This window comes from Polypterus senegalus, chromosome 10 (assembly GCF_016835505.1).
Source record: "Polypterus senegalus isolate Bchr_013 chromosome 10, ASM1683550v1, whole genome shotgun sequence".
Lineage (NCBI taxonomy): Eukaryota > Metazoa > Chordata > Cladistia > Polypteriformes > Polypteridae > Polypterus > Polypterus senegalus.
This window is the reverse complement of record NC_053163.1, coordinates 43,601,255-43,615,760: the sequence shown is the minus strand read 5'-3', so window position 1 is coordinate 43,615,760 and position 14,506 is coordinate 43,601,255. Positions and strand designations below refer to the sequence as shown.

The window sequence follows — 14,506 nt, the reverse complement described above, 5'->3', positions numbered from 1 at the left end:
GGCTGGGGCCAAGGGCCCGCATACTTGCCCATCCTCATGTGTGATTGAGACCCATTTGCTCATATTTAAGTGCACTGCCACCCACCAGCAGTGGCCTTAGCACAAGTGGACAAAACTACTTGTGCCATTTCTTTAAGGCAAGGCTCAACAAGCCTATTATGACTTGAAGAAGAAAGCAGTTGCTGAGGAGTTACAACACCTTTAAATGGGAGATTCTAGCTTGGTATGGTCCATACCCTTCCAGAACATTTTGTCTGCTCATTTACAAGGCAGACCTGGACAGACATGAAGGAACTAGTGGAGATTATTTAGCATTACAGCACCGCAAGCTAGACTGAGCACCCCAAGGAATGACAGCAGGAGCAAACAAGCAGAGTCTTGCATCCCGATTCCGGTCCCAAAGAGGGAGAAGCACAACCACAGAGACATTATTACTCACCTCAGCAACTCCGCTGCTAACTCTGTGGCAAGCCGGCACACACCATAGCCAACTACCCCCGAGCAGAAGACCTAAAGGCTACACATATTGGTACTCCTGAGTCCACCAAGTGCATTAATACTGGGACAGGACTGGCTGCAAAGTAAAACTGACTGGGAGTGGCTGTGCCTGAATAGTGTGACGAGCCCGACCCTAGGCAAAGACAGCCCTCCCAAGGGTGACACCCCACCAGTTTTGCAGGTCCTGTCCGGACTGTCAACTATCATAAATACCATGGTGAGATCACACCCCTCTGGTTCCCTTGCCTATTACTGACACTTAGTTTGCAAGGATCACCATGGACATTGTCGGTCCTCTTGAACCTTTGGCAAACAGTCATAAGTATAACCTTGTCCTTGTAGACTACACCACCTGATATCTGGAAGCTATATCTCTATAAGTGGCTAACATGAAAATTATTGCCCAGGAACTCGTAGAAGTCTTTTCATTTGTCAGCATCCCCAAAGAGTTTTTTTCATTATCAACCAGTGATGCCCTTCATGTAAAGTACATTCAGGGAAATCACCAAGATGCTTTGCATCACCCACTTGAAAATATCCATCTAACACCCCTAGAAGATAATCTGGCTGAGCGCTTCAATCAACCACTCAAGCAGATGTTGAGGAAAGTGGTGCACACAAATGGGAAAGAATGAGACCAGCTTCTGCCACTAGTCCCGTTTGCCTGCTGGGAGGTACCTCAGGCATCCACAGGCTTCTCCTCCTTTGAACTGCTTTATGGGAGGAGAGCTCTAGGGACTGCTCAATCTAATCAGAAAGTGCTGAAAAAAGGAAGCAACACCCTCCTCCCACAACATTATTGAATATGTTGTGTAGTTATGCGACCACTTTGTGCAGTTCCAAACCTCGTTAAGGAGTATCTTAAAGGCACATTGTGCCCAGCTTTACAATCTCAGCTCCTACCTTTTTTGAGTTTTGTCCAGAGGACAGGGTCTTGGTTCTTGTCCCTTCATTCCACACCAAACTCTTAGCACATTGGCAGGGCCATTCAAGGTGAGAGAGAATGCATTTGAGAGAATGAGTCTACCATGTAAACCTGCTAAAATCTTGGCATGAACGGATAAATAGCGAGGCAGCAGTTACTTCCACCGCCACATTCTCTTCCAACGGCAAACAGCTGAATTTTGGGGAGATCTTTTTCACCCAACAAAGAAAGGAACAGAGAGTCAGCATTTCCTCTGTCACCAGGGTCAATGACCCATGAGCCGGGGTGCATGACACTGATCACTGACGATTTTGTCACTGAACCAGGTGTTACAGTCAGGAAATGCCCATACTCACACCCGGAGGCCAAATAAGTTGAAGTAGACTTAGAGATACAACACATACTGGACCTTAAAGTTATAGAGGTAAGCCACAACCCATAGTCTAGCACCATTGTTTTAATCCCCAAGCCGATAGAAGCTGGCACTTCTGCAATGACTTCTGTCACCTCAAACAAGTCTCCTGTTTTGATGTCTACATTATACCAAGCATCGATGACCTCCTGGAGCACCTGGAAGGCACCCTGTACCTGTCCATCCTTGTCATGATGAAGGGCTATTGGCATATTCCCCCGACGGACATGGTGAAAGAAAAGGCCGTGTTCAGCACACCTAGTGGCCACAGGCAGTATTCCAGCATTTGGTTAACAGAGTGCTCCAAACCCCACAATGTCTATATTGCTGTGGATGACATTGTCATATACTCAAGCACCTGAAAGGAATATCTGCATCATGTCTTGAATGTCCTCCATTAGTTTGGGTTAACTGAGGGTAGATATCTTGGCTACATGGTGAGCGGAGAATGCGTCAAACCTCACTGGTCAAAGGTTGTTACCATTCAAGACTAGTCCTGCTTGCAAACTAAAAGGCAGGTATTGTGACTTAAAAGTGTCCCTTATGTCACTTCCTGTATAATGGACTGCTAACTTTTCTTTGCTCTTTTACCTTCAGATTAATGCCTTGGACATCGACTGAGCCAAATTATTGATGGGGCCAAACACCCCATTATGTACATCTACCAGAAAGCGTTGGACTGGGAGATGAGATATGCGGCCATTAAACGGGAGCTGCTCAACTTTAAATCGGCCATCACACAGCTACAGTACTATTTCCTGGGGTGAGATTTCACTCTCCAGTGAGACACCGACCCCAGATCACGCAATGGTTCCTTAGCCTGCAGCCTTATAAGTTTACAGTTCTTAATTGGCTAAGGGCCCTTCACACCAATGCCGATGCCTTCTTCTGGGCCCACTACCTCTTGACCAGATCAATTTACTCCTTTGAGGCTGAGCAAAGGGGCTGGCCATTTCACAAATGCGCATCAGCGAATCACTCTCTGGGCTCATCTGAGATTTGTGCTACCACCCCAGGTCAAGAGGGGGCGCTTGCACTAACTTTGTCCTATTCTGTTCCCTCCAGAGTACTGAGAAGCCACCCAGTGAGGACACTTGACTCTGCCCTTTCTACTCCCCCAGCTATAGATCCCGAGGCAACTTGACAGTGTTTCTGTGTCTGTGTATGACATACTGCTCTGAAATTTCCAACTAGGTTTAGGAAAAAAAATCTAACAGTTAAAGACTTAGAATTTTCAAAGTCAATTACTTTTTAGTTACAGTGATGCCAATATTACAATATATTAGCTGGCTTTATCCTAATTATTAGGTTACAAAAATAGTTCTCAGAATTAAAGTAGGGTTAGTTATGGTTTGGTGGAGACAAAGCTTTGTTCCTTTCCTGATCAGCTTGCTCCACACATGGAAGGATCTTTGGTGCATGTTGTGGGGAACAAAATCTTTAAATGTTGGTCTATATTTTCAATATATTTTGCTTAAGACAAAACAACAAATGAACTTAATACTTGCATGGACAGTTAAGATCAAAGGCAATCTGTTTTCCTAAATCACAGTACCATTTGTTTGAACTGACCAGCAATTCAGGCGATGCCTCAGGCTATTGATTACTTTAAAACCCGAGATCTGGGACAACAAGTTGCTAAACTGGTTTACAGCCTGGGAAAGGAAGACATGCCAGTAGTACTATGCAACATCAAAAGATTTATTGTTTAGGAAAACGGACGTACTCAAGATTAAAGAATCTGAGCGAATCCATTCATCAAATTGACAGACAGCCATTCAGGTGTATCTGACCACATAGAATTTTAAAATAAACGTGCCTTTTCTGAAGAGCAACATCAGATGAAGAAATCAGGAAAGGAGAACAGAGCGACATCAGAAGAGGGTGCTGGCAACATGCAGCCATTTCCATCTGATCATCAGAAAAGCATCTAATGAACTATAAGTACTAGATTACAAGCCACCTGCGACATTCATCCTTGTCATCTTTACTTTCTCATAAGCTTTTTCTAAAGACTACTAGGGGGCTTTGCCCGCTGCTCTCCCAACCCCCTCACCCCTCCACCCCCCTGAGGCACACTACGCGCCAGCCACTTCATGTCTCTGCCTGTCGCGTTGTGAAGAGGGGGGCTGAAGGAGATGTGGTTGCTCCTCCAAAACCCCCTCTTAAATGGTTATACAATGGGAAACAAATACATTTTTTTTAACCTCCTCTATGCTCGATCAGCTAACTTGCCAGAGGTTTGCCATTTACTTTGTGGTTCAAAGTTTATTAAGGCTGTGAATGTGAGCTCCACCCAATAGGCACTGTTGAGTTTCTGTGTGTATACGTATATCTATGTACGTGTGTGATAATCTTAAGGTGTGACAGTAGACCAACCCGGAAACGAACCTGATGAGTACACTTACCCCTAGGTAAAGGGATAGTAGAGGGAAAAACCATGATAATACAGTATACTTTTAATATTTTTCAGGATCTCTTATTCTTTTTCACCTTGGTTGTGCTTTCTGATGGCAGGTGGTACTGCAGTTGTCCCTTCAAGTATTTTACAAACAATGTCCTTAGTTAACTAAGTTATTCCTACTGTGTGATTGGTTAACACATGGCTTTTAAGTGGGTCTGCCCATGCACTTGCTTTTCCTTAGCAAAGTTTGGAATAATAGCACCCTCTTCTAACTCCAAACACAAGGCATTAGATCTATGACAAGGGGAGACGAGGCCCTGTCAGGTTCATGTATGCCACTCGAAAGTTGCAAGTTCAACTCTAACAACATGTCTTCGTTTTCTTCATGGACAGAAGGCAAAGCTGTATACACAAAAAGAGCTGTTGACCCACTGGGTGTGTGTTGGTAATGGATGACGAGGGGAAGACGAGGCCCTGTCAGGTTCATGTATGCCACTCGAAAGTTGCAAGTTTTCATTGCCCACTGTGGAGGACTGTCGGCTTCATGCTCCGGCTCTCACCCCCAGGCGGCCAGGAGGAGCTCTCCCAACAGCAGGATCATGCCCTGAGGTCCAGCAGGGCCTCATGGACTATGTAGTAGTTATACACAGCCCTGCTGGATACCTTGGGGGCCACCGGGAGTTGCTGTAGGGGGGCTCGTGGACTCTTGTGTGCCCTATAACCCGGGAGTACGTCACGGTCACATGACAGGAAGGAACGATGTGCTCCTGGGTTGAAGAAAAGGACTGTTTACCCTGACCTGGAAGGAATAAGGGACTGTGGTCTGATTGGGCAGGAACACCCCCGGGTCAGGGTGTATAAAAGGACTATGGGCCAGTCCAGACACTGAGCTGAGCTGGGAGGTAGAGGGGTGAAGTGTCTGGGCAAGGAGGAGAAAATACTATTGTACACTATAGATACACTACACTATAGTGTGGAGGGTGCTTTGTGCACATTATTGTTAATTAATAAAAAGTCTGGGACTTTTATCCAGTGTCTAGCGTGGTACCTGAGGGTTCAAGGGAGCACTAGCGCCCCCTACTGCCACACTGACGTAGCCGGCAGGATTCTCTGGCCATCTGTTGGCAGGGGACCTGCATTTAAAACAAAATCTGTGTGGGCAGACAACCCTAGGAAGGTCACGCATCAACGCATGGAGGTGCAAACACCACACACTACCGAGAGCACTGCATTTACAAGCCACGTTATACCTTGGAGAACGATGGGGAAGAAGTCCGGGAAAAAGAAGGGCAGTCCCAGCTGGGTGCAGGACATGACGGACGCCGAGATGTCCTGGACATACCTGAGTGGGAGCGAGGAAGACCGAGCGCTTATTCGGGCCGAATGAGCCCGAGCAGTGCAACAGTCGGGACGCGGACAGCTATCGAGGGCGTCGGGCTCCCTAGATGGATTGGGGATTCCCCGCCTAGTCCGGAGTTAGGTGCAGGTAAAACGCCCGACGTTTCGGGATTGTTTCTGTCCTGTTTTGCAGACGCCCGCATTCGCCCGCAGCACCATTGAATGGTCTGAGGAACTTCGTTCAGCGGCTGGACCGTTCTCCCAAGGTTCACTGGGATGTATTGACAACGCAGCCAAGGTCCGGCTGACGCGTCCTCCTGGAGGAGGATGTCCCTCGCGGGGCTGGATGCTCTGCCCCAGTTGTCGTCACTAAGTGGGGGGGGGATTGTGGAGGACTATCGGCTTCGTGCTCCGGCCCTCACCCCCAGGCCACCAGGAGGAGCTCTCCCAACAGCAGGATCATGCCCCGAGGTCCAGCAGGGCCTCATGGACTATGTAGTATTTACACACAGCCCTGCTGGATACCTTGGGGGCCACCGGGAGTTGCTGTAGGGGGGCTCGTGGACTCTTGTGTGCCCTATAACCTGGGAGTACGTCACGGTCACGTGACAGGAAGGAACGACGTGCTCCCGGGTTGAAGAAAAGGACTGTTTACCCTGACCCGGAAGGAATAAGGGACTGTGGTCTGATTGGGCAGGAACACCTCTGGGTCAGGGTGTATAAAAGGACTATGGGCCAGTCCAAACACTGAGCTGAGCAGGGAGGTAGAGGGGTGAATTGTCTGGGCGAGGAGGAGAAAGTAGTATTGTTGCGTAATTTATGAGTAGTGTGGAGGGTGCTTTGTGCACATTATTGTTAATTAATAAAAAGTCTGGGACTTTTATCCAGTGTCTAGCGTGGTACCTGAGGGTTCAAGGGAGCAGTTGCGCCCCCCTACTGCCACACCACGTCACTCCCTTTTTCACATCCACATTTTCTGTCGGCCAGAATGGATACTGTATTGTGAGGTCCTGGATGATCCATTTCATTGTTTGTCTCTTTAAGTTCAGTTTGTGCTAGGCACTTTTGTGAACCTGAACTTGAGTCCACTTAGACTTAAATTTTGAATCACTTTTTCCTTCTACTTAAAGTATTTAAGTTTTTTCTATTCCCTTGGGTTCCTCCTCATGTTTTTAGTATATTTGTAAGTGATTTCTCTTGAGTTAATGAAATATAGGATATCTCAAATAGATAACAAAAAAGGACACAAAAAACGCTGCTGACAAGAAAAAAACACGGTAAAGATTCTAATGATTGTGCTAGTTAGCATCCTTTAACTAGTACTGACTTAAAATTTGGATAAACTGCTTGCAAAGTGACTATAGCCGATGGTTCACAATTTAATCAATGCTGAGTAAGCATGCTTCATCTGCTCTTGCCCAGAATCTTACCGAGTAAGCCTTTGTCCAGATGAGATGACATTTTTTGTGACACATTCTCAAGACTGTGGGCCATGATAATGACTTTTGTCACTGTCCTGCTCCACTGACAGACTGAGGAGATCGTTCCTCCCCCACACTGTGTGACTCTTCAATTCTACCCAGGGGAGTAAATGCTAACATTACTCAAAGTTATTGTCCGCTTTTTTATTTTTTTTCATTTGTATTACTATTTTATATATATATATATATATATATATATATATATATATATATATATATATATATATATATATATATATATATATATATTGTATCAGTATACTGCTGCTGGATTATGTGAATTTCCCCTTGGGATTAATAAAGTATCTATCTATCTATCTATCTAATAATTTACTACACTCTTTATTCCTCCAAATTAGATTCAATTCTTACTAATTCAAACATTTCTTGACATGTACAGATTTCCAAAAGTAGAGCTGTCATTAATCCTCCTCACTTTTAAATTTATCTAATATCTAGCTTATGTTGTTAGAGTGCAAGTTGATTATGTAAATCATTGCACATGACTCTCCACACAAAATATCTTTACTTGAAGATGAACAAAGTTATGTTTCTAGGTATTGTCCCCTTTTATCTTCCTCATATCTTAAAAGTATTTAAGACTTAATAGTCTTTATCAGGCTATACAATCAATTGGGCAAAATCTGCTCACCCTCCCCGAAACTCTCCATTGAAGAATTATATATTTCTGCTCCATTACAGTGGCTAGTTCAAATAAATACTTGAGCACTGCCACTTCTCAGTTCCTTCTAATGACATTTCTTCTAGTTATCAATGGATTTAAAAAGGTCAAGGTCTCTATTGTTGCCACTTCCATTTTAAAAACAAACATTTTATCTTAATGTAAAATCTGTACCTAACTTCTAATGCATTTAAAAAGACCTACTAATAACCATACTATTCTGATAACAAATACTGTAGGTTTGTGGGTCAAATCTCTTTGTCTGATCTGGAGTTTTACCACTGAGCTTTTGTTCTATAGCCTATCTGAAGCTGGCTTGCTTCACCTGCCAATCCCCCAGCCAGATATTTCAGAATTTGGCTTTTCATGTTGCTGGCAATGCAATCTCCTTTCCACCTTGATTATTTTGTGGCAGTCAAACATTAGGAGATATTTTTGATTTCTCAAGACTCTACACATTCCAATCCTTGAGGTTCAAATTCTCCACTCCGTCCTTCTTCTTTTATCACTAGCTAAGTTCTGTTCTTAAAGCATCCAATATCTCTTTGTCCTCACCTCTATCTCATCATCCTCTTAATAAATTTTCCTCCTTCCATGCCAGGCCTCGTTATGTTCCATACCATTAATTTCAGCGGTGAAATGTGACACAAATGGTTTCACACTCAGTGGCTTAGTCATGTATATAATGTAGTTTGGTCCTTATGAATATTTAAATCTTTTACAATAGTATTTCCTGATGCTTACTAACCAGCAATATGACTCAAAAGTTGTTCTTACACACATGTATAGGGTGCATCTCAATGGCACCTGCAATGATTGCAAGTTCATCTTAGTACACAGATTGGCATTATTACTTACACCTTTCCCTCTTTTGTCCATAGCCCTAAGGATCATTGACAGGAAGAACTATGATGTTACTTTCACCTCTTGACCTAATGTCCCACTTCTTCTGGCACAGAACTCATTTAAGTACCTGTTTCACCGGATATAGGCCATCTTTCTGAGACTCATGTCCGAAGAAGATAACATTGGATCAAACACATCCTAAGACTTACCTTTTTTCATTCATTTTTTTTTTGGAATTACAACCTGACATTTATATGGACTTCATTACCTTATGCCACAAACCAGTTTGTGTTCCTTATTACATCTTTGTATGCAGAATTGAAGAAATGCATTCAGAATACCTCTATCACCCACAGCATCTGAGCACTGGTATAACATAAACTTTTGGGCTCCCACAAAATACAGTCCCTCCCCTTTAAAAATAGCACTTATTTCAAACCCACCTGTCCCTGCACTGAAGTCAGAAACTATTCAAATAAATGTTTTTTTGAGATCATTAAACCTGTGCTGTGGATGGTTAATTCATTACAATTTTGAGAAAAACTGCTGTAGCTCTAAAACAGCACAATGGCCAACAGACTGCCCTGAAGATGGGCAAAGCTGGATGTCTGATTAAAAGATGTTAAGCTTCATGAGGTACAAAAGGACGCAGTTAAATAAGCCTAGTATTTGTTGAACTTATCTGCTATTCGGTGTGTGTCTCAGCCTTTTCACGTTGGAGTTCATTTCAATAATAATGATAAAACATTTTGAGACTTCAATGTTATCATGTACTTTTTTCTATATAAATACAGTACTTTATGTTGTTATTATACCTGGGTCTGGGACTAACAGGTCACTTGGCACATTCTTATTGATAGGCACATGGTTGTCTGCAATGGAAAGAAGTGGGCTAGTAGAAGAAGCCTTTACTGTTGAGCTCATCACGAGACACGATCTGCTCTGTGGATGAAACTACTCAAATTTCAAGTATTATGCATTCCTCCTGTCAATTGTATATTGACATCACACTGCATGTGAAACCAGGTTATTACTGTTTTTTTTAGCCGAAAAATCCAGAAATATTAATTTCTATTTTAAAAAATTATATAAATATTGTTGTGGCTAGTTTTGCAGAGGTCTGATAAGGAGGCTGTTTTGGGCATGTCCCCATACCTCATGGGGGCTTCAGGGACATTCAGTACACCAATGCCTCTGAGTGTACTGATTTTGAGAAATAGCCTAAAAAGGCAATGATAAATACTAGCACTATTTTTGCTATTTGGCGATATGGATTTATGAGGAAGAGAGAGTTCTCCAGTTTACCTATTCAGGTCTGCTGAATCAATTCCTAGGATTATACAAGAAATCCTATGATATGTCAAAAAGAATTCAGACATAAACCGTATCTCAATGCAATGTGTGAATTCTGTGCTTAGGCTTATTTCACAGTCATCAGAAAGGTTACTTATCCATTTTCCGTATATTTGCTTCCCAGATGTAAACTATGTAAAAGCTTAATTTGTGAATGGGACAACAGAAAAAGAAAAAAACGATCAAGAATAGAGGTCTTAGAAAAATAAATTACTGATTTCAAGAAAGAAAAATGAGGTAAGACAGCTATTGGCTGAAGAAAAATAACCTTGACGATCCTGTGTTGGACAATTTTAGATCCAACTTTAATATACCATTTTCAAGTAGAATTCTAGAAAAGTGCTTTTTTCAGCACGATTACTTGAATAAAATTTCTATTAGAGATAGATACCAGTCAGGTTTTAGATCTAATAATAGCACAAAACCTGCACTTATCGAAGTAATTTGCAGCTTAATTCAGATACAAATAACATTTTAATTATTGTGTTATTAGACTTAAGTATGGCATTTGAAACCACAGTTATTTACCTTACTTGAACAATGGGTTGGCCTTTTCAGGTAATATGTTAAGCTGGGTTACACTACACATAATAGGGAGGAATTGTTGTGTAAGTTTTGGTGACTACGTGTTAGAAATGCATGATACTACATTTGGTGTGCCTCAAGGATCAATTCTATGCCCTTCATTATTCTCACTCTATATGCTCTCTTTAGGCCCAATAGTTTCTAAATATCATTTTAATTAACATGTCTGCAAAGTGAATACATGCAAATATAAATAATATTACCATATCTATGCAGATGAAACTCAGCTATATAGAGTATATCAATTGAACCATGATTCTGTGTACTGCTAGCATTACAAAAATAGAAAAGAAGTAATTTTCTTAAACAAAGAAAAAATATAAATTCAAATTATTTATTGCAGCAAAAAAGTAAAAAAACCTGATCATCTTACCCTTCAAATTAAGCCAGAATTGAGATATCCAGCTGTCATTATAGATTCAGAATTAAATGTTAAGTCATTACATAAAGACTGCTTCTTCATTTAAGAAAACTGTGAAAGTTGCTTAAACATTAATAAATGATTTTGTTTTAAGCTGACAGGATTATTGTAATGTCTTTCAGGGTTGGCAACAAAGGGTATACATCAGTTGCAACCAGATCAAAATACAGCAGCAAATATGTTTTTATGAATATTAGGATCACTGCATTGGGTGCCTGTGTCATTTAGGACTGATTTTAAAATTCTCTTAATAGTCACTAATGCTATGAACAGTCTTGTGCATCCTTACATTACTAAATGCCTGTCCCCATTTAACCCTAAATTCAATCTTAGGTCTTCAAACTCTGGTTTACTCAAGATTCCTAGAATGAAGCACTAAATAACTGGTAAGGTGTCCTTTTCTTTTAGATAGATAGAAACAACTTCATTTGTCCGCAGCAGGGAATTTGGCTTTTTACAGAAGCCCTTTAAATAAATAAACAAAGAGACAGATATACAAATATATCTATAACTAAGAACTATATTAATAAACCAAGAAACACTCTGCGGACAGTTATTTCTAATGCTAAAACCAAGAAATCTGCAGCAGAGACACAAACACAACTTACAGTATACCATGTAGTGCATGCCCGGATGTATACATTGGACAAACGTCTAAAACACTTGCAACATGTATAAATGAACATCGCAATGCTGATAGAAGGAAGCTGACAGAAGGAAGGACACATGTTTAACTGGGACACTGTGCAAGTAAGATTTAGGGTAAATACTAAGAGTGCTAGAAAGCTTGCTGAATTGTGTCTATCAAATGAAAACACCATTAGCAGACATTTGGACATGAACCCAGCATATTCTTAAAGAGAACATCTAAATAATGAAAAAAGACTTTAAAACAAACACTCTCCAAATCATACATTACTAATCCACCTCTTTTACAAACCACATCCTCATTTGCTATATATTGTCTTTGATTCCTGTCTGTCTAATCATTTTCCACTGATGATGACGACACCTGGTAGGTGTTGAAAGCTCAGGAATAAAAAAAAATTTTAAGATATGTGATTCATTTTTTCTCGCTTTCTAGATTTCTAGCAATAAATATGCAAACCATGTCATAGACATGCTATGTATATCCTTATTCTCAGAGGCATGTGTAGAGAATAATGATTATAGAATGACCAGAGGAGCAGGGCAGTCATTTCACCTTAAAAATAATAAATAATAATTCTACATTTAGACAGTGATTTCCTGATGACTCAAAGTGTTTTTCATGTGAGTGGGAGCCACTTCAACCTCCACTAATGTGTACCATCTAACTGGATGATGCGACAGCAGCCATTTTTGAGCCAGCTCACTCACCAACACATTAGTTGAAGTGGTGAGAGAGATAGCCAATTAGAGACAGGGAATGATTAGAGGGCCAGAATGACTAGGTTATGAAGGGTAATTTAGCAGGGATATCAGGATGCACACTGCTCTTTACAAAGGATGTCCAGAGATCTTTTATGTTCACAGAAAGTCAGTACCTTATGTCTCATAAAGACTTTACGTCTTATCCATAGGATGGCGACGTTTTCACAGCACAGTGTCTCCATCACTGCACTGGAGCATTGGGATCCACATTCATGCAAATGAGGCAAACAACCCCTGTTCACCTCACTAACACTTCTTCCACTGGCAAACCAAGCTTGTCCTACATGGTCTCCCATCCAAGCAGTGCACAGGCCCAAACACTTCAGTTGGATGACCTCTTCTGAAGTGCATGTGGTATGATTTATTTTCTCCAGTTGTCATATCAGCTGGAATTTTTATTTTCTTCTACTCCCTATCAATCTGACAAAAGCTTACTGTATAAGATGAAATATATTACTGAAAAGGTATATGACTGAAAATTTTTTATGTTACTTTTTTCTTTAACTTTTGTGATTATAATTTTTCAATTTTTTTTTTTTGAAAAGTACTTTGACCTACAACTTTTGCATGAAAATGTGCTAAAGGAATACATTTTGTTGTATTGCTGAAAGCTGTACTCATTATTGCACAATACAGTAATCCCTTGCTATATCGCGCTTCGACTTTTGTGGCTTCACTCTATCGCAGATTTTATATGTAAGCATATCTAAATATATAATGCAGATTTTTCGCTGCTTTGCGGGTTCTGTGGACAATGGGTCTTTTTACTTCCTGTACATGCTTCCACAGTTGATTTGCCCAGTTGATTTCATACAAGGGACGCTATTGCCGGATGGCTGACCAATCAGAGCACGCAGTTAAGTTCCTGTGTGCTGAATGGCTCTGCGATGGAGCACTGAATTCGATTCTGGGGCGTTAACCAGGAAGTCTTGTCTTGCTCATTCAGCATCAACGTGTTTCGCTGTATAAAGAGTTAACTTTTGTACTCTTTTGTGTTTATCTTTGTGCATAGTCAAGCCCTTCATTGTGACTCCATAACGCTCTGCTCCTGCTACTGCTTCAGGGGCCATGCCCAAGTGCCAAAGCTACACTGCTGTAGGACGCCATTACAGCATCTATGAGGCTACGATTCTTTTTTTTATTTAAAAAGTAGGAAAGGAATATAAGATCTACGGCCGCAGAGTCCTTTTAACCAGGGTGCAAAACGAGTTGTAAGTGGATGTAATAAGGCAACAGCCTGGATGGAATCTGCTTTAGGGATTTTGATTAAAGAACAACAACGGCGGTGCTATACAGTCGCCTGAACAGGCTCCTTTAGAAGAGCTGTAACGCTTTCCTTTGTTGTGCAGTAAAACTAAACTCATCGTTATCGGACAAGTCATCGTGTCATTGTTGGTGAGTAACCATAATTAATTTTCTACTTACAGTACTTAGTACATGTACGTACATTTAGTGTCACTGTACACACATTTACAGTATACAATTTTTCTTGCATTGTACGTATTTATTGCTGGTGGCCTGTCTATCGTAATGGCTGTAACATATGTGATATCGGAGACACTCAATATCTTTAAAATAATATTTAGGTTTTACTGTACATAAACAGCGTGTTTACATACATAATTTCAAAGAATCTTACCTAATAACTAAGAGAATACAAAGGGTTTATGCTGTATAACTGTGCAGGGAATATTTATAAACAGTTTGGGAGAGTTTATAAGGGCTTAAAATATATAAAAATAACCATACAAACATATGGTTTCTACTTCGCGGATTTTCACCTATCGGGGTCTGGAATGCAACCCCCGCGATCGAGGAGGGATTACTGTAATTCCTTTATAATGAATATTTTTCCACAACAAGGCATTAAAATAATGTAGGTTTTCTTTACTTAAAAAATTAACTTCCAGGAATAATTGAGGTTACTAAATCACAAATATCTTATATTCTCTCTGAAGTGCAAGTGGAATACAGGTTTTCTGACTGTCTAATGCTGGGATCTAATCGGGGGTTGTTCAGCAGGCAAAATAAAGCAGCAACTTGAAAGTAGTTAATTTTTAAGTAAAACAATTAGCATAAGATGTTACATGTCACTTAAATTATAGAATACACCTAATGTTAAGCATGTAATGAAAACTTTATGTTCAT

General features: G+C 40.9%; 1 protein-coding gene across 1 annotated transcript in view; it reads right to left on the bottom strand.

The window, feature by feature from the left end:
- The window catches only part of col4a6 (collagen, type IV, alpha 6), a 582,406-nt gene that overhangs the window by 87,905 nt on the left and 479,995 nt on the right, over positions 1-14,506 (bottom strand). The gene's annotated exons all lie outside the window — the stretch shown is intronic.